Below are 8,254 nucleotides of genomic sequence, written 5' to 3' on the forward strand. Positions count from 1 at the left end.
TCGCGATAAGGTACCTACTTGTGCGTATTTTAAATACGTCAACAGTTCATTGACCCCGCGCGGTTTCGCATCGTACGTTGCTGAATTTATTGTGTCTGTAGATTTGTGGGTCACTGTACTAGCTGACGTCAAAATTGGGGGCCCAGACGATGATGACGTCATCTTATCAAATTAAACTAGCCGGTGATTCTAGTTCTATTTTATAATAACGTGTTCACAAAACGAGTACTACGAATTATAATAGCCGCCCTAATCTGACCTGACTCAGTTTGAATAATAGTGTAAGTAATCGTGTCTATCATGTGTGCCGAGGTCATTGCTATTTGTTTATTTTTTTGTTAATTCAAGGGCGTCTTCGCGGCCGGCACGAGTAATCATCGTCGCCGCGTTGCGTCGCAAATATTTTTATTATGTTTCTGTATTTTGTTGCCACTATATCTAAGTTCTGAGTATGTAAGCAGTTTTACTGGCTGGAATTCTTATATTTATACCTTATACCCAGGCACCATACGGTATATTAGTTTTAAATTCTTGCGTAGCGCAATTAAATCGTTGGAAGATTCTTGCCTATTGTCGCGGAGGTTTTCGACCTTTGCAAAGTGCGCGGCGCGTCGCATATTCAATAGACCACAAATTGTTTTTTTTTTCTTACTATAGACACGTCTGGCCCTGGTGGTCACACACAGATGTGCCTATTTTATAATGTTGTCTGGAAACGAGACGCGCGCTTTTTGAAATTCGCAACACGTTTTAAGCCTTATATGGCCTTACTACAAAAACTTTAAACCCTGTTTTACACTTGTCTAATAAAATTTTGGCTGCAAAATGAACCATATGTCAACGTCATAATTTGTCATTTTTTTAGACAAGGCATAAACTGACGTTTAAAAGTTTTTGTGGTAAGACGGATAATGTTTTACTTTGATGAGTTCTTATTGAATTCTCGCAACTTGCTTACCTATTTACATGAATTGTTTTATAGGACTCCTTGTAGGTGCCCTAAATTCTTGATTTTACTTGAGTGCAGCATCACTGCAGCAATTGCTCGCAGCCAAGTTCACGTTGCTGCCATGGATTTCATGATAGTTACGTAATTCGAATAACACTAACACGTACACATGCACTATCGTGATTTAATATTAATTTCCTCATTTCTAATTTTCTAGCGTTTAGAGTACGTCGAAGACCGGCCTCTTGAAAATGTAGAATACTCGTGTTTAGTGGAGGCGTTCGTTTTAGCGCGATGCCAATTAAACGTAATGATGACGTATTAGCAGACCCATGTTTCTATTAGTGTGTTGATTTCCGTGTATTCGTAGGAAGCGCTAGAGTGATACCGGTTCAATTCTGCTCTATGTGTTTATTTTATTCGATCTTAAATCTCCATATTTTTAACCGACTTCCCAAAAAGCAGGAGGCTCTTAATTTCGCCATTACTTCATCGATTTGATGATTCTTTTTTTCTTTGATAGGGTATACTTCCGAGGTGGTCCCATAGAAATCAGCTCAGGATCTTATGATGAAAATTCTGAGAAATCGAGGGTAACTTTCGAAAATTGTTGAATACCTATATAGGGTAAAAACTTGACACTCAGTTGTATACCTGATAGCACTATGCAACAGTAAAGGATTGGAGCTGACTTGATGATGGAGACCAAAGAAGGTCGAGGGAACTCGCCAACTGAATATGTAAACTACCTCGTGTTTGGGCATATTTAATTTCATATTGATAAAGACTTTCCACCATTTTGAGTTTCCGACTGCCACTGTGAGTTTTAAAATATTATAAGTAGTTTTGGACAACAAACTTGCTCAGCACTACTTATTAAACTTTCATACAAATTAAAAACGCCTAAAGAAATGGCTTCATTGACATGTACGAAAAACTGAAGAAAGCTAACAGAATCAACAGGTGCAGAATTGTCAGCGCAATTCACGAATTCTTTGGCGAAATTACTCGGGCATTCTCATGTGGGCACTACAGATTTATATAAGTCCGTACCTATCTCTATTTCCATCTTGATCTTTAAGTCAATTTTAGTTTCCCGCGCAAAAAAATCGCGTGTACGCCATGAATTACCATCAACTTAATTTATGAACGTCCTGTCATCAGTGTTATTCCAATTAGAATCGAAATTAAATTGGGGCTTTTTAATTACGCTATTAAAATTTTATTCATGAAAGCCCAAATGCCTTTTATGCTGCTTTGATTACTTACAGGTGTAAATACAAGTACTTAAAAGCCTTTTCTATTGATTTCAGACTGTCTTAGCGTCTCATTGGATATATTTGCAATTAACATGCGATTAATATTTTTTCAATCAAAGTTAAACCACTATAAAATGGTATAAAACCGCCAAAGTGGCTGAATGGTTTGTTTACCAAACAACTACGAAAGTGGCGCCAGTCTCAAAATACCTACAACTTTTCGTTGGTAGCTCTCCTACTGGAGTATACAACAAATTAAAAAAAATGAGCATCTAGCTTAGACAAAATGTTATAAGCATTACATGGTTCGAAAATAACTCACCTGAACAGTTGTAAATAGATGTAACCTAATGTCTAGCCGTCCTTCACTTAAAATTGCACTATGTTTTCACTTACACTTTAATAACAACACAATTTCCTAAACAAGTAAAAAAAAAACTGCAAAAAAGATTGAATTAAACTAAATAAACAAAATTCTAACTAAGATCCACCTTCACTGGTCATTCTCATTTGGCAAACTGTTTCAAAATAAATAGAATAAGAAATGGCATTGCACCAACATTTACAATTCAAAATTGAAATTAGATCGTCCCATAGGACTGACCCTATTTAACCTCAACAATTGGGGTTTCATAGCGGAAAATAAAAGAACAAGAATTGTCACTGGTCGTAAAAGATTACTCTCACCTATCACAATTTCTCCCCATTGTTCGGACATCCATTAATTTTTTATTTCTTTATGCCGTGGCAACGGGTTTGTCTGCTCCTCGAACAAAAGCAGAATGGATGAAAAGACGGCACGGTTAAATTATACAATTCATAAGACGGGTCTGGACGGATGTATGGAAAGTTCGAAAGGAACCTAGCCAGACGGAAGGGTGAAAGGTCTAAACTCATTGTGACATCCGACCTCTCCTATGTGTCTATTATGTATCTAGGCTATTATAAAGATAGGGGGTATCTATCTTTTGATTATTCGCAAGCCCTTAATCCCTTTTTTGCAAAACGAAATTGATGAGAAACTTTCTCACAAGATGAAAGGGATTCTGTTGCATTATTCCTATTATATTAGTTTAGGGTGCAAAAAGATACAAACCTGTTAATAGGCTAAAGGCTAAAAGCACTCTTACTTGAGTCACATTTTAGGTACACTCACTGTGTCCTTAAAACATTCATTTCGACCAACAAAAGTTTATATGAGAACGCCCCCTTTATTGACAACATTTAATCAAAACAATACACAAACTTAATCTCATTATATAATTTGAAGTGTCACCACTTGTGTTAGAAAGCCATTCATCAATTTCTGCGATGCTCGATACCGACCGCAACGAAGCTCCCATGAAAGCTAGTCTTAGAAATAAAAGCTAATAAGTCCAAACACACGTTTGAAAGGCCTATTCAGTTCTATAAGCGTAGTACCACCCTACCATTAAGAAAAATCCAGTTGGGCCGCAACTTAGCATGGGAATGTTCAGGGGGTCAACGCCATTCGTTTCGCGTACTTGTCCTGGGTAAGCAGTGCGTATTATTATTTCGATAGATGTTTTTATTTTAGGGTCTGAGATCCGGTCTGAGCGCCCCCTCGCCGCCTTGCGGCCGGCTGACGGTGTCGACCGTCTCGGATCATGCTCCATTCGATACATCATCTTGTGATGTACACTACTACTTTTTATCGGTAAACTACGGACAATTCGCATACCTACCGTAATAACTTTTTTGATGCTTTAAGAATTAAACAAGAATTAGGTACGTGTTAGTATATCTTTTACATATATTTTTTAAGGTTCCTTTTTTCGAAAATATTAAGTTATCTGACGCTAGACGGCAAACAACTTTGAACACTAAAGATATGCTAAGTATAAATATAAAAATAATAAATATAGGCTACTGAGATACGTGAAGAGTAAAGACCGATAACACGTCTTGAAATAAGGTGACTTTATAGCAGTCAATAAATTTCAAGATCAGAATTATGTTTATTATGTAAAGTAATAAAAGAGTCATTCCCAAATAAAATATGGGCGAATGTGCAACACACCTCGGGGCGACCGGTTCTCTCGATCAATCTGAGCCATTGAAATCGCGAAAGCTATGGCCGGCCGGTGCGAATTTCACACCAGTCTAGTCTAGACTCTAATAATGTCGCAATAGGCAGCCTAGGTCTGTTCAATGCCTAGAACTGTGAGAACAAATAACGGGCCGCGACGCATGATTGAACTCACTCGTTTTGCTATAATCTAGTTTACAGAACGTAACTTTTGATATGAGAATTTATTTCTTTGTATATTGTCATAAAACCCGTCACATTGTATTTATTAGAATATTTTAATGATGTTGCGCGTATTTCAGTTTGATATAATATTAATTCCGTGGATATTTTATTGTGAAATTGCAATCCTGGGCATTGAACGGAGTTAGCGAACTTTCTATAAACTACATGTTTTATTGGAAGCGCCGATTTTTTTATAAACATGAAATTAAATAACTTTAAACTGGATAGCAAAATATTTCATCGAAATCGAAGCAGTAAGCAAATATAATCAATTTTAGTACGCCAATCAATTGTCTGCGAAGACCTGTAATCACGGCATCACGTAATGACTCGCTGGCGAAATGCAATTTTGAACACTATTTCTATATACTTAGGTACCAGAATAAAATGCTGGTTTTCTTAAAATGTATTGCAGTAGTTCTAGACGCTGTTATAGCCGTTAGATAGGTTATAATGGCGTATGGCATGTCATCTAGCCTTTCTACCGTTGAGATCTGTATGATGTTCAAGTAATTAAAAGGCTCGGCATGTATGAATCGTTACGCTGTTTACCCATACTGGGTGAGCTGAACTCCCAAGCTGCAAATGTGGATACCGTTTGTAATTACATAATAACTTGAAAATTTTCAATTAAGTATGTAGGTACTTGCTTTGTTTAATATTTCCTCATGACGAAGAAGTTGAAGTAAATCCTAAATAACTTCTCTTAGAAATATGTAGTTATGTTGAAAAATAAACAGTCATCTCCAAGAATCCGTACTGCGCCAACCTCAAATAAAGTGATATGGACAGGATGATGAGGGCATGTCAATTTATTACTAATCATTAATAGAACTGATCTATAAGGACTTCATTTACTAACCACATTAATTAGGTACATTACATACCTACATTCCTACCAATTTCAAGATTTCAGGTTTCAAAGTTGGTTATAAAAACGCATCCAGCAGAACCTGATTAGGCAACACACGCATACGTCGTAAATAAACTTGTCAATAATGATATTGTACCAACTAGTTGCTAGTTGCGAACATTACGGAGGAATGCACAGCAAGCGATCGATTTTCGACCTAGTTGGATTGCGATTTTACTGCAGCCAAGTAAGTACTACGGCATGTTTTATGTACCTACAGAATTAGCTGCAGCTATAACGAAGCAGCTGGTTTGACCCTTGATTTTGGACCTAATTTGGTCCTCAACATGTAATTTTGATAAGGCAGCATTAGCAATACGAAAGTTACTTGGTATGCATGTCATGCCCAAGACTGATCGTTAGAGCGGCAATGTTTTGTGATTTGAAGATAATTGCCAAATAAAAGGAGGAGCAATTTCTCCGAGGCATCAAATAACTGTCGTCAAGACCACCAGTTGCAGCATAACTTCAGCCGGCCGTTCGATTAGCGTGATAATGTATGTAGGTGAAGAATCAATCTTTTAGTAGTTACACGAGCATGACTAAATAGTGTTATCGTTTGTACTCATTTGACGACCTTATTTGATACCTAAAATTATCAAATCTTTGGGCATAATTTGAGTAGCGTTAGATAAACTTTTTAGCCTATTCCTGAACACTGTATTTAAAAAGTCCACTTGGTAACTGTATCTGGATACGCTAAATTGTGATTCACAGTTAGTCTGTCTACGGCAAACAGTGGGACAAGTTGATTAGATCAATAAAGACTTCCTGCAGACGGGTTGTTCTCTACAAAATAGAAGCCTTAAAAGTAAGTATGGTAGCAACACATGCGCTAATGCATGTGGGACGCGGCCATCTGTCTCTAACTGCATGCATCGTGTGTTTAAACTTCATGACACACGTGAAAAATTACATTTCACCACCATTATCATTTTGAACTTTTGATTGTGAAGTTCAGCGTTTTAATTTTTGGGTCATATAATTAGTGGGTGTGTTAACTTTGTCTGTGTCCAAGCCATTTTGTAGTAACGACGTTTTACAACTACCTCAATATGTTGTAAAATAGAAATTACTAATTAAACTTTAAGATAAGTACTAGTCTTGCCTTGTTTCATTTAGGTAGGTACCATTTAACGCATTGCGGCAAATACATGCAGATTGCAGAATTTATGCAGAAAACTCTTCCTCGATCAACAACTAAAATAAATAGTATAGTATATAGGCATGTTCTCAGATTTTATTCGTAGTCCCGGAGATAATAAAAGCCTTAAAACAAATAAACTCTTGAGAAACACACTCATTGAAAGCAAAAGTGATGCAATCATACCTACTTCGATGATTTGCAAGAATTTCCAGTCATTATATAGACGGACTAGCTAGTGAAAATCTAATGAAAAGTCAAGAAGAAGAAAATCGTGTTTAATTATCCCGAATCCAACAAGGTGGCAATCCAATAAGACCAATGAGACTCGTTCTGGGCCCCGATTCTCCTAAGTTAATAATGTCAAAATTGAATAGAAATCGAATCGCAATATGATCGTAATAGCAGTTTTAACCATGTCGGGCATTCTGCTACTAATAAAAGACCAATCGTATTCGATTGGCATTTGATTGGTGTGCGATTGGTCTGCTATTTTGATGACTTTGGTCTATACGGTAGTTTGCTGTACAATCATTTTGCAATCGTAAATCATTTGCAGACAAAATGATTCATTATTGAATGACAGAACAGGATAAAAACGTTTATTTCAAAGAAAAAATAGCGGAATGCCACATACGCTTCAATCGTAATCGAGTCGGGATTGGATCTCAGTCGAATCGAGTCGAACGTCAATCGAATTGCGCTTAAGTAAAATTAGGAGAATCGTGCCACAGAGGTCGAAAAAGTTCTGTAAACTGTCTTCTATCCATACCTTGGCGGCGGAACCTAAGCATGCGAAAATAATCTTTGGTAACAAAAACACCTGAAAACCTTATAAAAAAATCTAAATCATGAGGTTATATACCCTATTAATATAATAAACAGATAGTTCATACTAGAAGCGGTAATCCGGTAAAATCCGACGAACTTTACGTGTAAAGTAACTACAGCCACAGCGAGACTCCCGCCATTTTATGTAATGGCGCGAAAGCCTCTAACCTCGCTCCCATCGCTCCGCTCCGTTTACGCCTATTACAGACCACATTTTAGCGTGTTTGTAACTCATTGAGTTATTCCGAATTATCAACCATACAATACAAGAAGCATTTTAACTGTTTATTGACGTTTACGGCAATTTGAATCGCATGCAAGTATTCATGCCGGCGTTTTCTCGCTTATTATTATAAGTATGCAATTTCAGAGCATGCTAGTTAGAATTTGTGGATCAATTCGCACTTCTTTTATGCAACACTTGCTTATTTACCTTAGACCTTCTAACTAACTGCGATTGTTCAACTTATCTCTGCCTTTTCAGATGCTTACCTCAGCTTTTTCACACTTTAAAGTACATACCCAGGGAAAATTAATTTGACATTTATCATAAGTAGTATTATTGTTTTAAATTGCTATTTAGGAAAGCCTAAAATGTCTTCTGTAAGAACTCGAGAGGTCGTTGTTCTTGCGCGGTATTTCTTCTGAGGGAAGGACCCTTATCGATTAACTATTATTTTTAATAACCTGTACGCCAACATATTATTATGATAAGCTTCCACTATAAATAAACATTTGCTTATATGACTACATACATAAACAATAGAAAATTTTGTTGATATTTAGAGCAACTTGTTTTTACTAATTACAACTAATTTTGCAGACTTAGAGCGGTGTTCCTTGAAGGATCTTCTGGATTTGTCGTAGTCTTGGTCGTGGTGGC

This window comes from Helicoverpa armigera, chromosome 14 (assembly GCF_030705265.1).
Source record: "Helicoverpa armigera isolate CAAS_96S chromosome 14, ASM3070526v1, whole genome shotgun sequence".
Classification (NCBI taxonomy): domain Eukaryota; kingdom Metazoa; phylum Arthropoda; class Insecta; order Lepidoptera; family Noctuidae; genus Helicoverpa; species Helicoverpa armigera.